We start from the raw sequence: 23,035 nt of genomic DNA on the forward strand, positions 1-23,035 counted from the left end.
AGTAAAAGCATGCAGCTGTTTTGTTTGCGTTTGCAATCTCCAGCTTCATGGCATTTTCACACAGTCTTTGAGTCTCTGGACAGGATTATCACATTTGATTTTCCTGTGCTGTTGTAAGCTGAAAGCAAGGTGGTGGCGTGATATTTGCTTAATTTCTCTCATTTTTAGATAGTTTTATAATTTTGAACATTTTCGCTAAAAGCAATCATTCCTTGGGTTTTTTGTGGACTCCATTCAGCTGCACTCTGACTGATTCTGTACCGTAATCCTGACTGATACTCCCTGTCAACTAGAAAAGAAGTTCTGAAAAGGCATAGAAGAAGTCTAAAGCAAGTTATATATGCACTTGAGACATAGTCTATGCTGTTCGACTTTGGCTGAGAGTCTGGCCCTGAGCCACTGTACAGCTTTAGAGTTGTATTATAATTCTATTTTAGAACCCTAGGAAATATGTAACATTTAGAAAGTGTATTACCCATTTCAAAGCATACTACTTTTCCTTGAGCTGGCAGTTTTTGTCTCTTCTGTGAAGATTTTTAATCTTACAACATCAGTGAAGATGTGAGAATTATGTTCCCACTTTCCTATTGTGTACTTTAGAAGTTACCATCTGGAAGAGCAAGAAGCTGCTGTTAAGGACAAGTCCTTTACCAGACATGATGAGGGGAGGGGGTGAGAAATGTGGCTTGAATTTAGTGTTCTGCTTCCAGAGTTGAAAGCCAAACCTACTCCTGGCATGTCTTCGAACAGCCTGGGGGATGCACTAAACAATTCTGGCTTTATGCCTGCTAATGACTCATGTAAGCATTCTTATCACAAAGGGACTTCAGCAGAAGCCAAGGATCAGACCTTATTTGTGTATCTGTGTGAGTGATAGCAGAAGGGAAAGAAGCAATTCTTCATCTTCTTTTTCTATAGGTAAATGCTTATCTTGTTCCTTAATGAAATGTTTTGCATGGGAAGCAACTAGGCATCAGCTATTCATTCTTAAAATATTTTTGGAGTTGTAAACAACTTACATATGCAAGTCTTCTGCAAATGAATCTGTGAGAATTGAGCAGAGCGTGCCATTTTTGGAAAGAATGTGGACTTTTTCTAAATGGGAACTATTAGACTTCAAGCCATAAACCCTTACAACTCCTTCACTTTAGAAAGTGTTGGATATTGCCATCCCTAAGGAATGGAAATTGAAAAAAAAAGTACAGCTCTGATCTACATATATAATATTTTGTGTCATCACGGTGCATATGAAAGACTTGGCATATCATTTGGAGCTATGGAAAATTAGCACTATATACAGCACAGTTTACCCTGTTCTCATAACTTCCATGCACAAGCAAGGTAGGATGGTGTTTCCTAAAACATGGTTTTCAAAACTGGAAGGTAGGCTCAAAGTAATATAAGTTGTGTATAATGAACAAAATAATGTTTTATATATACCCATTAGCAAATGCAGAGCTCAAATGCAGTGGCTTTTTGTGATGCTATTACTCATGTGAAATTCAAAACTAGAATCCAACAGTTTGTTTCTAGTTTCTGTCTCTTTTTTTTTTTTTTTAATAGATGGTTCTATTCTAGACTGTAAGAGAAATAGGGTTTTTTTTGCAACACAGCCCCCACTTTTACTTTAAAATTTATTTTGCAGCTTGTTTTAATTGGGATGAGCTGTGAAGTCAGCTTCTTCCTGTTGCAAAGAAGATTTTAGTATCGGAGGAGAAGAGTTTTCTTTAAATACTCATTTTCTTTGAAGGAAGAGGGAGTGCTGAGAGTGAATATAGGTTTATGTTTCTTAATTTTAGTGGTGAATGAAAATTGAGTGACTGCTTGCTGTACAGATTTTTTCCAATCATATTTTTATACCGATTGTTGAGGTGTTTTTCCACTCACAGTCTTTCAGAAGTGATGTTATATATCTGGAGTTTTGTTATATTTTTTGGAAGATGAACATTAATTTCTATTTCATATAAAATATAGACTATTTTTTGGTTGCTAATTAAACCAAAGCATTTCTTTTTATGCAATGACCTCTGACTGGGATAAGCTGCATGACTCCAAGGCAAGCCTGATGGCTACTTTTCCCCAGACCTTGAAGGAAGGTGTTGTGAGGCAGAATTAATACAAGTCTCAGGCTACAAGAACAGAGGGAAAGCAATGCCATCTCACCCTTCAAGTCAGAAAGTCACATCATGGAAGCCAAAGACATGGGGAGTGAAAATCATTCCAGTCCTTGATAAACCTCTCTGAACCTCTGGGAAGATAATGAATGTGAATTTGGGTGCCAGCAGACCATTATGCCCTGGCTCCAGGTTATAGTTCTATCAATATAGTCTGCTAGTGTGAGTTTTCAGGCTTTTTTTTTATATATATATATATCTTCAGATATTTAGCTTTCTCTTTTCCTGTTTTATATTGTCCATAAAAAAGCAGCATACGCCAAAGTTCTCATTATTTTTTTTGAATGTGCAAATAAATGCATAGCTGTGATTATATCCACAGAGAGATGTCCTCAGCTTTGCACAGTCCTGTATATTGTGCCATTAATAGAATACAATTTTATGTTAATACTTAAAAGACCTAGAGAGCTGAAGATAACAAAATGTAATTTTCAATAAATAAAGAATTGTCAGATCTCCACTTACTAAGCAATTTGATCAATAATACTGTGTGTCCTCTGGAGGTAAAAGATGACCACAATGCTGTATCACATAAAAGAAATTTCAAGAAGAAAATTTAAAACTTGAACCTAAGGTCACAGTATAGACATTTGCTTTTAGGTTTTTAACACTTGAATATCTTCAAATGGCACCTAAAAAGACAATATCATTCTTTGCTGTTAATTTGCAGAACTTCTTAAAAAGTTCTTCAGACACTATGGATTTTTTGAATCAGTATCTTAACTCCTGTTCCACTTTGAACCTAATGCTCTTCGTGTTGTAATCTAGTTTTAGTCAGATGTCTTACTATGTTCTCAGTTTAAATTTATGTTAGTGATAATAGGTTATAAAGAGCGTGTAATGAGAATGAGAGAAGGAATTGGCAAAACAAGGCTTGGGAAGGTAAAAGAAGGAAAATTGTCACCTACAGTAAAGAGATACATATTTTTCTTTGTGAAGGGTATTCATCAAGAGATAATGTAAAAGTTGAAAACTGAGATGTGTGAAAATGACAAATGTTCACTATCCCTGTAGATGCTTTACCTAACAAAGTGAAACATCAAAGGGATTGTCTAATTCCTCCTCCAGTAAAAGGCCTCATTATCACTCACATTAAAAAAGCAGTAAAAGTGGGCAAAGTCAGGTCCCATTCTGAATGAGCACAGAGATTCAAAGGTTAGGATTCAATAGCAAATTTATATAGGAGATTTAAGATTTCATTTTACTTTGAAGTTTTCTGTTTCATTCAATTCCAGGCTCGAAAGTAACTTGAGAAACTTAACAGAAATGGTGTACATTCACAAGAAATTAAATAAAATATGCAGATAAGCCTTTGTTCACATAAAAACTCCTACCATTGTGGTATGATAATGCAAACAAAATGATAAAATACTGCATGATGGTACAATGCTTATAAGAAGTATGAAATGTTTGCAAGCAGCAGGGCAGTTGTTTAAAGCTTCTAGGTCAGAATAGAAGTGTATGACCAACTGGAAAAGACTCTTAAAGGACCAAACCAAAAAGAATCAAAGAGGCAATAAGAGACATTCTTTGTCCAAATGATAGAAATACAAGAGAAAAAAATCGAGACCTAGTGGAGTAAATTGCTAGAGGATAAAAGCAAATTATAAGATATCTGTGTATTTTTAAATACTTTGGGTGCAGGAAGGCTGGCAGAAGTCTGATGTATAAAATGTGTCAAGGTCATCCATGGCAGAAAAGTTGAGCAAATTCATTGTGTTGGTAATATCCTTCCTCAGATCTTCCACCCTGAAGTCTTTAAAAACTTGAGAATTAGACAATGTCTCAAGTGTCAATGGAAGATGTTTTAAAAATTAGAAAAAAATAATGAAAACAGCATTCAGTATGGGTTGATTGTCAAGTATGTAGTTAAAATGGGATAAACCCCAGACTACTTCTAAACAGTCTGACATTGCGGGGGTTGCTGCTAGATGAAGGCTTACTTCATACTGGCTCTGTTTCTTACACTGTCCCTCAGGATGTGCTGCTAACCTCTGTTGGTACTGGATACTGGGACAGATGAAACTGTAGACTTAACTGATAATGGTTCTGACATTCTCCTGCACTTGCCTCAGAAAACACAGAAAATTATTACAGCTACTTTGTTGTTGGACTTTTTTTCATGTTATTCATATTACTTTATTATTAGGATGACAAACCCAAAAAACTTCACCCATCTGTGCTAAAACACATCTCACAAGGCAGTAAGCTTGTCAGTTGTTGCAACAGCCCTTGTGGTGGTGGTTACAGTATTTTATCTGTAACTAGAAAGAGGAAAAAAAGAGCGAGAAAGAAATAAAGGAAAAGGAAAGCTGACTGTGTAAGTAAGCCTTACGTAGTAGTGTATAGTTATATGGAAGATACCTTTGTGAATTTTCTAATTGTGTAAAAATCAAGGATACGACTTTTATAATACTAATTAATAAAAAGATAAAGATTTTGAACTTATATCTGTAATAATCCTAACTTCATTTTTTGTTCATTATGTGAAATCCAAAGTCTCTGTGTTGTAAAAAGAGAGAAAAAGTTTTGACTCATAAATCAGGAGAACATAAGTTTGCTGAAGTTAGAAGAAATTCACTGTATACTTTAAATAATAATTTGCTTCAAGTTGGTTTTTTTGGTAGTTCAGTGGTAGCTCAGCCTGCCTCATATCATCAACATTCATAAAAAATTATAAATACCCTGAAACTCTTGTTTCTAGTAGGCCAAAAATTTTCATATGAGAAAGCACTGTCCTTGTCTTATGCACATGATGAACTCTTTTCCTGTCTCTGTGTTGCTGCCTTTATTGTGGTGAATGGTTAAGATTGCCATCTGATCATAGCAAACTGTGATTAATAATGACCTTTTCCTATCAAAGACTGACACACACACACACTTAAGAGCAACAACATACAAGCTGAGAAGTGCTCTGGATGAGTAATGCATATTTGATGACTCTTGTGTTCCTCACAACTCTGAAAAGGCTTTAGTTGAATGCTAGCAAATTATACCTCATTGTATGAAGTGAGCCCATGCGATTAAATGAAAACTTCTTTGGGAAAGGAAGCAATCCAGCCATTGCCAGTAATTGTTGGATACAACATAAAAAGTGCTAATAGTAACTTGAAATCTGAATAAAGTAAATTTATGATATTCATTGAAAAAAATCTGTCTGAACCTTGCTTCAAAAACATTGAATCATTTTGCTCATCTCAGTTTTTCTGCTGTGCACAGATACACACTGACTGTGTGTAGGAGGGAGTCTTTGAAATTGCCTGCTAAGTGGCACAGTGACCATGAATGTACTAAACCATGAATGTAGGGGATCTGTGCTCAGTAGAAATCCTTTTTCAGTAAGGGTTAGGAAGAGGTAAGAGCTCTAAAGAGGGATGGCATTCTCACTGATTGCTGCAGAGTAACTCCAGTTGGCGGCAGGAAGAGAAAGCCTTCTGTCGTGCCTCCCATCAGATTGCTGGTGAGATGTCAGCATGAAGTCTCTCAACATTTTGTATTGCTGTCTTAGCATGTTGGCATCTTGGTAAGTGTAAAAAAGGAAAGTACATTGACCTGTTAGGAGAAGATCACTGTGCTTTATACTGGTGAAAGGAAGGGAGGGTGTCTGCCATTTTTGTATAACTGGGATAAGATATTTAAAAGCACAGTATGAATATACTCTCAGCCAGAGAGAAGTTGTTGTTGTTGATGTCTGTGATATGGAGAGGGAGAAGGGGAGCATTGATACCTCCAGACAATGCCTTCCTCTGCTGTGGCTGTGCTGCTGCAGGGCTGGGAACACCTCTGCAGAAGGCCTGCAGAAGGCAGTCCTGGAAGAAAGAGATGGTCCCACAGCTGGCTGGCCATCAGGACTGTGCAACTGGGATGGGATCCTGCAGGGACAAGGCACAGGTGGGCTATGGACCAGGGACATTAGTCCTACTCTCACCTGTTGCTGCAAGGAGCAAGAGGGGAAAGAGCAGAGGCAGCAGAGCCTTCTCCAGGAGACTGAAATGGTAAAGGAGTCTGGGCATGGCTCAGCTCAGCACCTGCAGGTCTGGAGAGCCTGTGGCTTCCAGACAGCTCTGCCTGTAGTTTTCTTGCAGCTTTTTGACATCGCTGTAAGATTGGGCAAAATGTGTTCATAGTACGAATCTGTACCAGACTTCCATTTGAGTAGTCCAGTGAAGACTGAGAACTCACCTGGACAGGAGAAAGTTAAAACAGATAAGACAGATATCATAAGAAATGGAGATAATCATCGACATGCTATAAAAAATATTTTCCAAATTAGAAAAAATATCAGAGGAAGTAATATCTTCTGAAAGTTAATTTATTGGGAGAAATGACAGGGGTTTTATGAATGGTTTTATTGTCATAGAAGGCCAAAATTCTTGGACGACTTTGAAAGTGTCTTAAAAGTATTTATATGTGCTATATTAAACACAGATAAAGATTGTTACAGTAGATTCTTCACAATTTACATAGAAGCCACAGAAAAAGACTTTGGGAGGAAACTCAATGCCACCTTGCAGGCTTATGTACAAGTTTATATACAACTTTGAATACAGTCAAAAAGTATATTACCATCAACTGTAGCTATCAGACTAAACATCTGATGCAGCTCAAAACTGATTTTCCACAACGTATGCTAGAGCTGTTGAAGAAAAAAATATAACTAATCACTCCAAGTTTCTTTATCTGTTAAGTTACATCTAAAATGCTAGAAGAAAGACTTTGTTTGGAGAAAGATCATCTTGTAAACATTGTGTAAGAAAGCTGTACAACAATAAATATAAGAAAACTAACAAGATCCATTCCATTAAGTTTTCTGAACTGTGAGTAGAAATAAAGTTGCTTACAGCTGCTTGAAGGAATATACCTGTGATTCATTAATTACATTCCAGCATGTTAATAAAGTTTGATTAAAGCTATCTGTTAGTAGTAACTAGTAGTGGATAATGATTTTTATTAAAGAACAATTAAAATATTAAAGCACATTAACAAATCTGCTTTGCTTTCGTTTACTTCTTTGATTTGCTTCCAGAAGTAGGGCCATGAATATGGCCAAAGGAGGGCCACGAAGCTGATCAGAGGGCTGGAGCACCTCTTTTATGAGGACAGGCTGAGAGAGTTGGGATTGTTCAGCCTGGAGAAGAGAAAGCTCCGGGGAGATCTAATTGCGGCCTTCCAGTACCTGAAGAGGCCTACAGGAAAGATGGAGAGGGACTGTTTACAAGGGCTTGTAGTGACAGGACAAGAGGTAATGGGTTTAAGCTGAAGGAGGGTAGATTTAGATTAGATGCTAGGAAGAAATTCTTTACTGTGAGGGTGGTGAGGCACTGGAACAGGTTGCCCAGAGAAGTTGTGGAGGCCCCATCCCTGGAATTGTTCAAGGCCAGATTGGATGGGGCTTTGGGCAGCCTGGTCTAGTGGAGGGTGTCCCTGCCCATGGCAGGGGGATTGGAACCAGATGGTCTTTGAGGTCCCTTCCAACTCAAACCATTCTATGATTCTATGATAATTAGAGTTTTCCAAATGTATCTGGAGTTTTCTTAGTTGCTGGTAACTCGGTTCTCAATTTTGGCTATGGATTATGTAAATATTCACTTTGGTGTCCTTTGGAAAACAATACTAGAATACCTGTAAAAGCTAAAAACCATATCTTTATAACTTTCCTATAAATCAGGCAATTAAAGCTGGAAAAATAATTGTGATTCTGAGCTTGATATATGCCCTTGTATTATTAAATACTGTGGCTTTAATTGTTTTCTGTGTAGATGATGTGTTTTGCTATTGACATTACAAACATATATCTAATTTGCAGACTGATCTTCCAAACTTCTGTTAGTACTTGGGGAACTCCAAAATCTGTAAGTACTCTTTTTCTATTGCAACAGTTCCCTAGGAAAATCTGCTAGTGAGCATGCCCCACAGGGCCCGTGGTAATTGCTTCAAGTGATCATCTACCTAATTAATGCCAAGACAATGCCCTGTGGGTTCAAAGAGTTGTCTGTGCCTTGTCTACATAGGTGCAAATGTGCCAGTTGACAGCTTAGAGATGCTGCCACCTTTTGAAAAACACTATGGATCCATCCTTGGTTTTAGAAAGAGAAGGTTTAGATGACCATGATTAAAGGTTCATTCTCTCCATGGGGCTCGTTACAAGTGGAGCTCCTTGGGGTTTCCTTCTTTGGAGGTTTTCAAAACCTTAAGAATCGAACCCCTAGGTAAGCTTCTCTGAATTCAGTGTTGACTCTCCTCTGAGCAGGAGTTTGGACTCGAAGACCTCCTGAGACCTGACTTATGCAGGAGAGGACATTCTGCTGTGGATCCTGAGAGGTTGTGACAACTTAGTTCTGGGGAGACACAGGATGCCAGATACACCCCTGTTTATACAGTCATACTGGCTAGATCAGGCTGATCCTATCTTAGCATGGTGGCTTTTATGGGTCTCATTCTTGGATGCCCAAGTCTTCTTTATAACATAATGAACTGATATTATTTATGACAAAAACCTAATTAAAACAGGCATCATAAAGTTTTTCTCTTGTGTAGAAGAACATCAGAATAGAGGGCTCATAATTCAGTTTGTATCAACCCCATAGCTAATCATTACTAGCGTTTTTATGACTGCTTCATGGCAAGGATGATACCACTGAAACTTACTTTGGGTGAATCATTCAGATGAGGTGAGCCAACATTTGCCTTCCTTTTTTGTTCATAAATTTTATTTAATGGGTATTTTATCTACCTTATCTACCTCAAGATATGTGTGTGTATGAACATTTATCTTCCACAATTGTCTAGATATCTCACCATCACTTAAAAATTTTATCTTTCCACCAAGAGAGATGGGAACAGTCATCATACTAAAGAGGACGAACAGAAGACAATGAGAAGATTACATGGACATAGTCTCATATTATGACCAAATAGGAAGTGTTACCTTAATCTCTGCAAATCCACTCAAATAAAGGAGCTGACATAGTATGAGTGAGAACCAACTCATAGTCTGTCTATCTAATATCCTGTTTCTGATGATGAGTCATATCGCTTGCTTCGAAAGAAAATATGGCAAAGTGAAAATAGATATATAGGTGTGGAAGATTATACCAGAAAAGTTTCACTCTAGTATCTAGTAGTTGCAGATTTGTTTAGCCTTCAGAAGTATTTTTTGGATGTTGATAACTATGGTAACTCTTGATCTATACAAGGATCTGTTCACTCTTTCCTATCTGAGAACAGGAATGTGAAATATTCATGAGGGAATTCTGAAGCCAAATGGAAGACCTTGACTCCCTCAGTCTTCTGGAAAATAACAGTGGCATTCCTTATAATTTACAGACATTTCCCAGGACACACTAATTTCAAGATGCCTTTAATACAATCCTACACAATTTAAAGAAGTACAGCTATTCACAACTTTACCTTTTTCAGTTTATGCATTTGTCTCCCATATAAATAATCAGACTTAGGTGAGACCAGAGCACGTGTACATACATGTGTACGTGCACATCCACACCTTTCCCTGAAGACTAAATTTGCTGATCTTCCTGTAGGAATTTAAAAAACATCTGCTAAATATTTTCTGCTCAATGAGAAATGAATGGTGGGTGTTTTAACCTTTACTTTTTCAGCCATTAAATGATGTTTATTCTGCATATTGTTAGAACATGAAATCATGCTCTTCTGCATGACTTTTACATTGCTTTACTATCTGATATAAGAAATACTATACCAATTAGTCACTATCCTCAAATGGCTTCCTTCATTGCATTAAGTTGTTGAGTCAAAGACTGAGATAGAACAATCTAACTGTAGCGGAAAGTATTAAAAAAAAAAAAAGAAGAAATCAAAGAGATAGACTCCTGGGAAATTTGAGATATTGTACAGACTTGAGAAACCTGCCTCAAAATACCTTCGGTCTAATGATTTTGCCATTTGCATCTCCCTTTTCTAAGGAGATTGTGACATCTCTAGCTGCAGGCAACAGCTTCTGAGAAAGGTGAGACTGACACAATTACACTTGTGAAGGGTGCCTGTTAATTCCTGACCTCAAGTTACTAGCATACATCTGCACTGATAGACAGAGCCTGGCATGCATGATGCCTTATTTTGCTCCCCTAAGGGCTTACTGTTCTTCCATCATGAAGAGCAGTTCTGACACGTGTGGACTGAGATAGCAGGTATCTTGCAAGTGGCACTGAAATGGAAACTCCCTGAGACAGAAGAATCAGTGTCAGAACTAGGCATAATATGGCAGAATTTCACCTTTTCAGGTTAGTGAAAAAAATTAAGAAACAGCCTGCAAGCAGCAGGCACAGCCAGTGAGAGCCACATGCCTCATTCTCCTGTTCTTTGCTCTGGATCTCCTGAGCTGCACTGGAGTCTGGAAGCACTGACAGTCCAGCACATGGTCCTGACTCTTGTGAAATGGGGGCAGACACAAGATTGTGCAGCCTCCCTGAACCTTGTCTTGCTTCACTTATGGGCTGTATCCACTCCTGTCTTTTGAACAGTACAGGGTTACATGTTTAAACACTCAGCCAAAGCCTGCCTCTCAGGGATCTTTGACTTCCTGAGAAGTCTTGATTTTTTTTTTTTTTAACTCTTTGCTGGAGGCAGACAGAAACTAAAATGTCTTGCAAAGCTCTCTGTAGTGAGGGGAAGCAACTAAACCTTCCAATTTATGACAGTATATTGCACCAACTCTGTCATTTTGCTGTAGAAAAGACAAAACTGTGTTAGGCAATGAGCAGCATTCAGGTCAGTGATATCTGCCAAGTGGAGGATGCAATTAGGAAGGTCTCTGATGAGCACTGACCTTATCAAGAAAGGCTTTAATGGTGTTTACCTTGAAATGAAAAAGGAGTCTAATAGGGGAGCAAGACCAATAATCAGTCTCCAGCCTAGGCAAAGCATCCTTCTCTGACAGAGAACCAAGCGGGAAGGAAAGAGGCTAGCAAAAGGACTGCCTCGTGCTGTCTCAGGGGCAACAGAGACAAGATGAATGCAATGCATGAAAACAATGAAATATCGTAGAATCATAGAATTAAAAAGGAGCAAAAGGGTGATTAGCATACTGTATAAAACCCTAAACTAGGAGACATAGTGTATAAAAGGCTGCTCAGGAAGGATTCAGAAATGGCAGAAGTATTAAATCTTTGACAAAGGCCTGTTACCTTCCAACTGTCAAACTTCTAACTGTTAAATACATGTTTCAAAAAACGAACCAAAATTTGTCTTTAGGGAATTTAATTAAAATTTTCTGCTCTATTAAGTGGTTCCTCTTGATAGAGCCTCTGTTCTTTGTTTCGGTTAAGCTCACCTTTTTTCTGGCTGTCCAGCAATTACATCTTCTCTCCCAGTTTAATGACCCGTGGTATCATATATAAATTAATTTTTAAGTGGAATATGAATCTTTCTGTCAAAGAAAGTCCAGGTATGGATAATCTATGTTCTTAAAAAGTAATTATTTGGTACAGTCACTAGCTCAATAGTCTAGGAAAATGGGAACTGCTGACTTTTTTTAAAAAACCACAAGGTGAAGGTGAATACAATACTGTTTATAAGAAAATGCCCTATTAAATTAATTTTGGGAAACTAGAAAGAAATTAAAGGCTCAATCCTTGAAGTCTATGGGATAATTTATAACAAGTGATATGACATTTTGCTGAACTGGGCTGCAAAGCTCAGCAGTCAGCACCTTGAAGTACTTGCCTAGGAAACCAAGCAATAGGCATAATTCAAAAAGTGAATTATGTTAATTTCATTTTACCTTATGGAAAAAAGTTATGTTTTGGAGGTCTATTAACTTTTGGGCTGACACCTTCAATATTGTTTTATCCTTTGTTTCAGCTCTTTACCTACAGTCAAGTGTAAGAAGAGAAGCTGGAGGGAAAAGTGCCATTCTGAGCAGTTTCTCTCAAAATACTGCAGTGTACAGCACAGGAGAGCGGTGGCAAAAGTTTTTATTTCATGGACTAAGTGCATTTTTCTTGCTTACTCTGGAAGGTACACGGTAGGCAGTTCCCCTCTGCATGATGTCAGCAGGGAGGGCCTGGTGCTGTGCAGCATCCTGAGGAGTTCTCCTGACCCAGTCCCAAATGCCTTGTACACCAACGCCTGTTGCTTCCTGGACTTGGCATGCATATCCCAGAGAATCCCATCCGCTTTCGTTACACCATCAGTATTCACTCAGATGATGGCTTCAGACCTCACCTATCTCAAAGACATTGAATTTTTCCGTAGTTCACCTTTTTACAATGTGTGGCTCAAGGTTTCTTACCAATGTTGGTAGAATTTCATACTGCCAAAGATAAAGTGAATGTTTCAAGGACCATCCTCTGTGAGCTGTTCACGGTGTTCAGACCTGGCAAACTGCTTGGACCATCAAGTATTAGTGGGCCTGATTTTGTGTCTGCCTCCACTCCTATTCCCCTACACTGCTAAAAGCTAAAAGTTTTGGTGCAACTAGTACCCACCAACACTGTACATCCCTCCTGCCAACTTCATCTTCACGATGATTGAGTTCCCTGCCATATACCTGAGGGATGGAAAAAAAGGGGACATCTGGGGCAAATCACTCTGCTTTACTGCTGAGCTAGCACTGACCATGGAGATAACACTAAATGTGAAACCCAAAAAATGTCTTGCAATCAAGACCATAATTTTTTGTGTTTCCCTCAGTCTGCTGTCCTCCAGTTATAAGCAAGTGAAGTCTGCAAAATATTTCACCAATACTTCACCCTCTTCTGATACTGATCAAGGGGAAGTTTTTTGGCCTTAATTTAAATCAGGCCTTTAGAGCAAAGAAGTGGTTTGTTAACTTGAGGAATGTTCCAGTTTCTAAGCATGATTGATTTTGGCAGGGCTCACGTAGAGTAGTCAATATAATGATAAACTGTCAGCTGTTATGGAGCTGTGAATCAAATGTTCTGCTGAGGAACTGAAGGTCTGCCCCTTGAAAAGGTTATCGTCTTGCATAGTCCACAGTTTTTCTTTTTTTTTTTCAGGAAAATGACTTCACTTGTATAACTGTCAAAGGTTTAATATATAGGCTGTAAAAATGAAACATTTTCTGCATTAATTAGCCTAAAGCAGAAAGAAAATATTTTTGCCATTATAGCAGTTCCCCATTGTTAGCCATATTTCAACATAACTCAAAGCTTGAGCAGTGTTCAAAGTTGGTTTTTTGGGGGCTGAGAAAAAGTACAACTGTTTTAAAGAATCTCACGTAAACCACATAGTATTATTTCTCTGGCTCAGTGATCCAGTTTTTACTGTTTTATATTTAGGTGGACAGTAGATACACTCAAAACTCTTTTGGCAAGAGAAGAGCTAATGTGTGGGGGGTACACTGTAAAATTTCACTGGATGGATGGATCTTTTTTCTTACATTACAACTATGATTTCAATTATTATTCAAAATTATTGCTGTGTTTTATAAACACAGAAATGGACAGGGTTATTGACACACAAATTCAGTTTATTTATTCTTATTTTAAGTGAATCTCTTGGGAATTGTCATATATAAACACAAAAAAGACCTCAATCAATGCAAGTTCATCTGAAATGCTTTTATTTCTGAAATTAAATAATGCTTGTCATCCCTCTTTATGTCATTTTCTTTTCAGTTGTATGAACAGATAAGCTGCACTGCAATGTTCCAAGTTTCTGTCTTAAAAAAAAAGTAATAACATCACATTATAAAACAGATGAAATTTTAATGTAGATTTTCAAAATATTAAAACTAGATATAAAATGCAAATCCTTTGCTTTTCCTTTGCTTTGTTCTTTGTACTGGACAGATATGTATAATGTGAATCACTCCAAAGTAGTGTTTCTGGATAAATCAAAGCTACACAGCAACAGGAGCTCTATCTAAATTGGTGACTGGGACAAAGTGCTTAGTTTATTCTCTATGCAATTCCAGAAGTGAAAAGATAGCACTGTTAAGCTGCAGTAATCAGACTTAGCAGCTCAGCAGGGTATCCACAAGGCTACCTTACAGTTTGGAATACAGTCTTTGGCAAGTCTTAATGAACTTTGTAGTTGTTGCTCAAAGCACTCTTGTGGTCCATTGCAAAATAATGTATGGCTGAAATTCTCACAAAGCAATTACAATGATTCAGGTTTTGGAAAACTGGGCTCACTGGAGGTAGAATCAGATATTCAGCTATTATAAATCACTGACTGCATTAATGTCAATACAGACTTATACGCTACAAAGGCCTGATAATCTTGGTTTGTAAGAAGAGAGTTCCCTAAAGATGTGATCCAAAGACCAATGAAGTCATCGGGAGGTTTTCCATTAATTTCAGTGACTTTTAGATCAGTCTGCAAGTATTTAATGTTAATCTATTTTTAAAAATAAAATACAGGTAACCTTGGAAGCAAGTACAAACACACATATATTCAGAAAAAGACATATCCAAAGCATTAAACTTCAAATGAAACTTCAAACGAGAAACAGATTCAGAATCTCTAACAACTTTAGGCAATGAATTCCACAGATTATCACCACTTTTACAGGCTGTGCTTTGCTCTCCTGCTATACCTTTCTTTAGTTTTTATCTCTGCTATGAAGTGGATGTAAATACATGCAGCAGTATAGCATAGTACAATTACAATGCAGAGAAAAGGGTTTATAGCAAAGACTTGGAGCTGGACAATTAATGAGATTAATTTTGATTAGTGTGTCCAGCTGAATCTGTTGTGATCTATCCCATTTCCATTTTTTTTTTCCTCATTTATTATGGCTGACCACTGGAGGCCCGAAGTGACATATTTCAAAGCAATATGTGTGTTTGTGAGCTGTTTGATTGACTTCATGTATGCACTAGTGCCTACATAACAGAGTAACAGGGGCAAATGGTTGTTAGAGGACTGGAAGAGAGACACCATCCATTTTAGCAAAAGTAATGTTACCTTGTGCCAGAACAGACTGCTTGTGGAACTGTAGTGTAAAATGAAACATAGAATTAGACACTGATCTCATGAAGAAAAAGCCAGGTCATTGGGTCTTTGAGCATATATCCCTGATAAACACATGAGCACTCTTGTCATTAGATTTCCGACATCTATTTCTGCCGTATTTGGGGCCTCTTAATTCTGCCTTTTTTTCCTCTGATGAGAGTTATTTACAGTAACATTTCTAAGATATCACACTGTCTTGGCTATTAGCAAAAAATAACTCTTTGTAATAACAATGGCCTTCTGACCATTTTGAAAAGTTATTTTTATTAATATTGCAAAACGTTTATAGAGAATGTACAAATTCATTAAAATCTTGCCCCAGACATGGACATTTTATGGGCAGGAAAATGTGACTCCTTCCATTTATGAAAAATAGAGTCACAACACAGGAAAAAGCATTATTTTACCCACACAGTCAATCACATATGAAGAGTGAAATAGTACGGCTAGCACCCAGTTTATACAGTCATAAAAATTATGACTTCATTATAAAAAAATAGTTAACTGAAAATGCTTGACAAAGTTTTTTAGTCTTTGTCCAGCCTAGGGGAACTAGTATGTGTAAAATTATTAAAATAAATTATTTAAGGAAAGTAATGAGACCTTGGTTTTAAACAGTGATTCTGTTTTTGAATTATTAGACATTCAGGGCCAATTTCAGACATCATGAAAGAAAATTCAACTTTCTTGAGGCTGGTGATTGTAAAAGAGGTAGGAACAGGTCATACTTGCCTCAAATTATTATTTCTACTACCACTAAATAATGTCTTCTGGTTTAGAGAAAGAGCAATATATTGTGGGTATTTTTATTTGATTCATTTACTTTTAATTATTTCAAAATGCCATTATTTTGAAGCAAAGATCAACAGAGTTAGCATAGGAAAATTATACAGTACAAGCTTTTATAAAAAATACTCTTACTGTACCAGGTAATGTGTTTGGCTACACTGAAGTCAATATAGTCTTTTGGCAACAATTATTTGTTGTTCTGTATACAAATTCACATTTTCAAAGGACCTTTACCCTCTTCCTGGAGAGCAGTACCGCTGCTGGCACTTTTCCCTTCTTTACATTCTCATCTGATGCTATTCAGCAGAGGGGTTATGCTGCTGACTCAGAAAATGATGTGGGAAGCAGGTCCTGAGATGAGGCACATGGCAAATGGCAGGAGAAGACACTACTGACATTGCTGTGGCAGACCAGAGTAGTCTGACACTTCCCTGAAGATAGTGCTATCTCTTCACTTCCCATTGGTGTCTTGAAGGTTGCTCATAAGCTTTTTTCCTACTATTTCCCATGATGTTCCTGGATTTCCCTCTTCACCCCCCAATGTCCGTCTCTCTTCTACTGAAAGCAGAAAAAGTTGCCACCCCGGTAAATTTACTGAGATGTGGATCTGAACTCCAGCATGTTCCATGTGAATCTTTCCCTGGACATCTCTGGCTTTGGAAGATGTTCTAGACACAATCAGAAAAAACTAGTCTTCTAACCTTTGGGCCTTTCTGCTGTAACATGAAAATATGCCTTTTTCTTTTTCTTAAGCTCCCATGTCTATGGTCTCTGATGATGAATCCTTCTGTCATTAACTTAAATGGAAGAATTCCATAAAATTCAGGTGTAGCATGTAACTAGCATTTTGCAGTGTTTAACTGATGTGCACCTCTGCATTTATTCTGAGGAAGCAGGTGGAATGGTACCAAGCAGCAATGGGCCTTATCTGTCCTGTTTAGAAAATGAAAATCATCAGCTCAGCCATAATTGTGGTATGCTATTTTTGACAGGTTCTAGATGGCTTTGAGTTATTGGTAAAATTATATATAACTTCAGACAAAATAAACTATATTCCCAATTGGCTTCTGCTATCAAGCTGTTTTCCTTTATTTAATACTCAGCAGTGTCATAGTAAATTGCTGAAACAAAGTTATTTTTTCTTCTTCTTTACCAGTATATGAGTGGCATTGATTTCAGCTGTTAACAACCCTTTCGATGTATTTCTTACTGTACACCAAAGGCACTGTCATAAAAATATGACTTAGGGTCATGTTTAAATAGGATACCTACCACAGAAAATTCTGTCATGATTAAGTGAATGCAGATTATATTATCAGGGAAACATACTCTGATTTTTCAACTTGAAATTGTTGACAATGTTTTCAAAAGTTTCAGTGCTCTGTGAAAAGAAAATCTGTGTATGGAAGTTTTAGTCTCAAAAACATTCTTCCAAAAGTTGTAAAAATGAAGCTGAATTAGAAATAAATTATTCAAACCCATCTGGGGCCCTGAGTTATACTGTCTGTTTCTTGGCATTAAGTGTCTATTCTTGCTGGAGTGTGTCATAGTTTCTGTTAGAAAGTGTAAAAAAGCTGACCAGATGATGTCAGCACAGACAAGGTGGCTCCTGGCAGCAGATATTAAGTAATAGCTGGGCTTAAAAGCTGTGAAATGCATTTGGCTAGCTGGCGTCAGGCTGTACTGTGTGACCTCTCCTTCTAGGTGCGTTAGCCTCAGCCAGCAGCGTCCCTGGCACAGGGGTGTGAGCACGAGCTTGGAAACATGTACTTACTGCAGGCAGAGGCGCGGAGGCAGCTCCTTGCCCACTGCTGGCTCCTCTTCGCTCTCCTCTGGCGGGAAACACCTTCCTGAATCGGTGAATGTTTTTCTCTGGAAGGAGCAAAACATGTTAAAATTGGGGGTGGTGGTGGGGGGTGGGTTCCCAAAGTTTTCTTTCTGGAGGGCTATGTGATAGATGGGAAGACCATAATAAAAGCCGACTGCTTGCCAAGACCTAAAGGCTTCCCTGTTCTCTCTCTCCTCTGCTCCAGAGGCTGTATGTGAAGCCAGATACCTGGTCCTTTTGTTTGTCCAGCTGCTGTGACTGTCCTGGACTATTGCCCAGTCCTGGCATTGCCCATGGAGCAGACCCTGTTGAAGCTTCTTGGGGTTAGTGTAAAGGTAAAAAATGAGTTGGGGCCTGGAGTATGCACTGCAGTCTCCAGGATCCATCAGGTAGGTCAGTGCCAGCCTCTGACCACTGAGACTTATCTAGGTCCTGGCATGAGGACTGCAGCTTTCTTGGGAATCTCTGCACTAGAGGGGACCTGCCTGGCACCCTCAGCTGAGACTGCCATGCTGTCACTCCCTTATTTGTTAAAAAATGCATTTCTGTATTTATGCAACAAATAAAGTGGTGTAAAACAAGGAAGCAAAAACCCACCTGCAAACCAACAGACAAACCCAAGAGTGCTTTGTCAACTAGGCAGCTGGATCTGCCTTCTGAATTTGCTGTTTGTAAATCATAAAGTCATAGAATGGTTTGGGTTGGAAGCGACCGCAAAGATCATCTAGTTCCAACCCCCCTGCCATGGGCAGGGACACCCTCCACTAGACCAGGCTGCCCAAAGCCCCATCCAACCTGGCCTTGAACACTTCCAGGGATGGGGCATCCACAACTTCTCTGGGCAACCTATTCCAGTGCCTCACCACCCTCACAGTAAAGAATTTCTTCCTAACATCTAATCTAAATCTACCCTCCTTCAGCTTAAACCCATTACCCCTTGTCCTATGACTACATGCCCTTGTAAACAATCCCTCTCCATCTTTCCTGTAGGCTCCCTTTAGGTACTGGAAGGCTGCTGTAAGGTCTCCCTGGAGCCTCCTCTTCTCCAGGCTGACCAATTCCAAGTCTCTCAGCCTGTCTTCACAGCAAAGGTGTTCCAGCCCTCTCATCATCTCCATGACCCTCCTCTGGACCTGCTCCAACAGCTCCATGACTGTCTTGTACTGGGGATCCCAGAGCTGGATGCAGTACTCCAGGTGAGGTCTGACGAGAACGGAGTAGAGGGGCAGAATCACCTCCCTTGACCTGCTGGTCACACCTCTTTTGATGCAGCCCAGGATACGGTTGGCTTTCTGGGCTACAAGTGCACATTGCCAGCTCATGTTGAGCTTCTCATCAGCCAGCCCCCCCAAGTCTTTCTCTTTAGGGCTGCTCTCAAACCATTCACCACCCAGCCTCAATTTGTGCTTGGAATTGCCCCAACCCATGTGCAGGACCTTGCACTTGGTCTTGTTGAACTTCATGCGATTTGCATGGGCCCAGGTCTCAAGCCTGTCAAGGTCCCTCTGGATGGTATCCCTTCCCTCCAGCATGTTGACCGCATGACTTGGTGTCGTTGGCAAACTTGCTGAGGGTGCTCTTGATCCCACTGTCTATGTCACTGACAAAGATGTTAAACAGTCGGTCCCAATACTGACCCCTGAGAAACACCACTTGTCACTGGTCTCTACTTGGACATCAAGCCATTGACCACAACTCTTTGCGACCATTCAACCAATTCCTTATCCACCGAGTGGTCCATCCATCAAATTCATGTCTTTCCAATTTAGACACAAGGATGTCAGGTGAGACAGTGTCACATGCTTTGCACTAGTCCAGGTAGATTACATCAGTTGCTCTTCCCTTATCCTCCAGTGCTGTAACCCTGTTGTAGAAGGCCACCGTATCTGTCAGGCATGATTTTCCCTTAGTGAAGCCATGTTGGCTGTCACCAATCACCCACTTATTTTCCATGTGCTTTGTCACCAATTACCCACTTATTTTCCATGTGCTTTAGCGTAGTTTCCAGGAGGATCTGCCCCATGATCTTGATGGGCACAGAGGTGAGACCGACCAGCCTGTAGCTCCCTGGCTCTTCCTTTTCTCCGTTTTAAAAAATGGGTGTTATGTTTCCCCTTTTCCAGTCAGTGGGAACTTCACTGGACTGGTGCAACTTCTCAAATATGATGGATAGTGTCTTAGCCACTTCATCTGCCAGTTCCTTCAGGACCTATGGATGCATCTCATCAGGTCCCATGGACTTGTGCACCTTCAGATTCCTTAGATGGTCTCAAACCTGATCTTCTCCTAGAGTGGGCGGTTCTTCATTCTCCCGTTCCCTGCCTTTGCCTTCTGTGACTTGGGCAGTATACCTATAGCAATTGCTGGTGAGGACTGAGGCAAAAAATACATTGAGTACCTCAGCCTTCTCCATATTTCGGATAACCAGGGGCTTGCTGTGCGCCCTTCTTGCTGCCCTGAGGATCTTGAACTCCACCATTTCATCGTCACTGCAGCCAAGGCTGCCCTTGAGCTTCACATTCCCCACCAGCCCCTCCTTGTTGGTGAGAACAGCCTCTTCCCTCAGCATCTCAGTCTAGGTGGGGTGGAGGCATCAGCCACTGCTGGGGTAGATAGTGCAGACCTCCCCAGCCAGAGCTGCAGCCTCTGCTCTCAGATGAGTGCCCACCATTCTGCCTCAAGGGCCAGGTAAGATGGGTGCCCTTGACCTGTCAAAGAACAGTGCCCAGTTACTGGGTGATATGTGCTTCAAGTCTCCCACCAGTGGAATGTCCCTCCTTTGACCAGGCACCCTCCCGCACCAGCTGCTGTGCCATGCCCTGGCTGAGGCGCCATGACCTGTTTGCCGGCTCTGGTCGCGGTGTTCCTGGTGGCTGGTGCTCCCTGGGCTGCCTTGGGTAGGTGTGGGGTGGCTGCTGGTACTCCTGGCCCTGCCCAGGCTGTGGCAGTGCCTCCTGTGAGAGCTGCTGGCTGCTGGTGGGTCTCTCTGCTCCCCTGACATCTCCCTGCCTTGGGAAATACTCCTGTGCACCAGGATCTGCCACTCCACTGCAGGTCAGGCCAGCTCCAGAGCAGCTCCCCTCGAAGACCCTTCAGATACAGTTTGAACTCCTCACTTGACACACTTGCTGCTCCTGTAAGAACTGGCTCAACTTTCCCTGCCGCTGATGTGGGAATGTTAGCCTCATTTTTTTCTTCTAAAGAGGAAAAGCAAATACTGATCCATGTTTCAGGTTTTTGCATTATCCTGTTTCCACTTGTCTCACCTGGAACCATGCAGCATTGATCCTTTAAGATATTTGACCTCTCTCTTCGGAATTACTCAAAACCAGTGTGTTTCATATATCTGAAAAAGAACTGGTTAAAACATTTTCTTTTCCTTGCCCTTGTTTGGTATCACACAGTGCCCCTGACAGCCTGCATGCAGTTCTGAAGAGCTCCTGTTGGTACAGGTGGTGTTATCTGACTACCCTGCAACACCAATGTCTCCCTCAGACCAAACAGGCCGTGTTACAGAGGTGAAAGAATCCTTCTGACACAGGAAATGGTTTTCACCTTTTCCTCTTAAATGAATTTTTATTGCAGAAGGCTACAACTCAAATGAGCTCAGAGGCTGCTAATGACTTCTACTTCCTAACACTCATCCAAACACCTCCTGCTGCCCTTTCAGCTTCGTTCATTCACTCCAGTGCCTTTTCTCTCCCCTTTCTCTGGTTAGCTCGGGCTGTGAGACATTATGTGATGTGCTGCCCAGGAGGGATAAGAGGGGAGAAGAAGCAGAGGGAAGTGGCCAACCAGGAGATGTGAGTCCTCTGGCAGGGCCAGTATGTGGCAGAACTTTCTCCTAGGCCAGCCAGCAGTCAGGAGACGTAAATAGTCTGACTGGCACCAGCTGGGAAGTGCATAGTCAAAAGGCACATGTTGCCTCATCCCTGGTGGGCAACAGAGACTGCCTTGTGGGCCAGACCTGGCCTGCAAGCTGGCTGCAGTGCAAGCCTGCCTTACAACCTAAGATGGAGAATATAATTTTCCTTCTAGAATAACGAAAAAATTGCCATTAATTTACTGAGCTATTTTGGAATATGAGATGCAATTGCTATGTTAGTAACTTGGATTGGTGTTGCTCCCTTATTTGAATTTTCCAGAGAATGACATGCATGCCATCACCAAGGCATGACTTTCTGGTTCCCACTTCTCCTCACCTCATTCACCTCCACAGTGCTCTTCAGACATGTATGATTTGCTGCCTGGCCTGGAATAACAGCCTCTGCCCCATGGCTTCATTCTGTACCACAACAATCTTACTTAAACCGATGGCTGCGTTCTAGAAAATAGTAGTATTTTCCAGTTAAAACATGTTTTCTTCCTGTATGAAAAATACCTTTAAACTTCCTCAGAAGATCGGTTCCAAATAGCACTCCTATGCTGATGCCCCACTCTTCTCAAGCCCCTTGCTTATTTAGTGTTGTCAGTTATACCATTTTCCATTAATATTCTTCACTGACCTTGGCAGGGCACCATTTTCTACAGCCCCCCTCTAGAAGACAGGATTTTTTCCAGCTGTTCAGGTAATATAAAAATGTGTTCTTGAAAACTAACCCAGGCCTCAAGCTACAACCCTTAGTCTTAACTCATAGACAGGTACTATTTGATAGAGGAAGAGTTCAAGGACAATGGTGGCTTAGAATTTGCTGGTAGGTGGTTTGCAACCCTATTCCCGTAGTAGTCTTTCCAGCAGTAGTGGGTAATCCCATTTAAAATGCCTAATCCTTTTTCTTTTCATGTGAAAGAACATCCTCTGTTTTACATACAAGCAAAATCTGATTCTCTGCTCTTTATTTCCATTGGCTTGCATAAATTTATACTTTGTGTTGCTATTTCCCTTCTGATCACAAGCAATGTTCTCTTCGATACAGCTTCTTCTGTGCTGATCCCACACGCTTTTCTAGCCTGCAGACCAGTGCACCTTTGCTGTCTGGTCTGATCGCTTTGCTGAATGTTACAGGTTTGTGATTCGCTATTGTATTCCTATAACTCTATGGCTTGCATTAGCAATGAGGTAGTTTTGTTCTAGGCTAGCCTGTACTGTCACGTCCCACACTCTCAGATTTTTTTGTGGCTGGATGCCTGAGATGATTTTCTAAATCTCTGCAAGCTTTTCTAACTTCTCATTTCTGTACAGGTATTTTGGTACAAGAAAAAAGTGCAGAGGGAAATTCTATTCTCCAGTTCTCCTGTCTAGTAGGAAGCACTTAATGATCATTCTTTCTAAGATTACTTCTTA

General features: G+C 40.1%; 1 long non-coding RNA gene across 1 annotated transcript in view; it reads left to right on the forward strand.

Annotated features, from left to right (window-relative positions):
• LOC129204985 (uncharacterized) overlaps positions 1–13,832 on the forward strand; it is a 52,453-nt gene extending 38,621 nt beyond the window's left edge. Inside the window, exons 2-3 of the long non-coding RNA XR_008576551.1 lie at positions 7,981–8,026; positions 12,015–13,832. This is a non-coding gene — a long non-coding RNA (uncharacterized LOC129204985). The remainder of the gene's footprint in view (positions 1–7,980; positions 8,027–12,014) is intronic.
• Positions 13,833–23,035: the final 9,203 nt, after the last annotated feature.

Source organism: Grus americana, chromosome 3 (assembly GCF_028858705.1).
Source record: "Grus americana isolate bGruAme1 chromosome 3, bGruAme1.mat, whole genome shotgun sequence".
NCBI classification, from domain to species: domain Eukaryota; kingdom Metazoa; phylum Chordata; class Aves; order Gruiformes; family Gruidae; genus Grus; species Grus americana.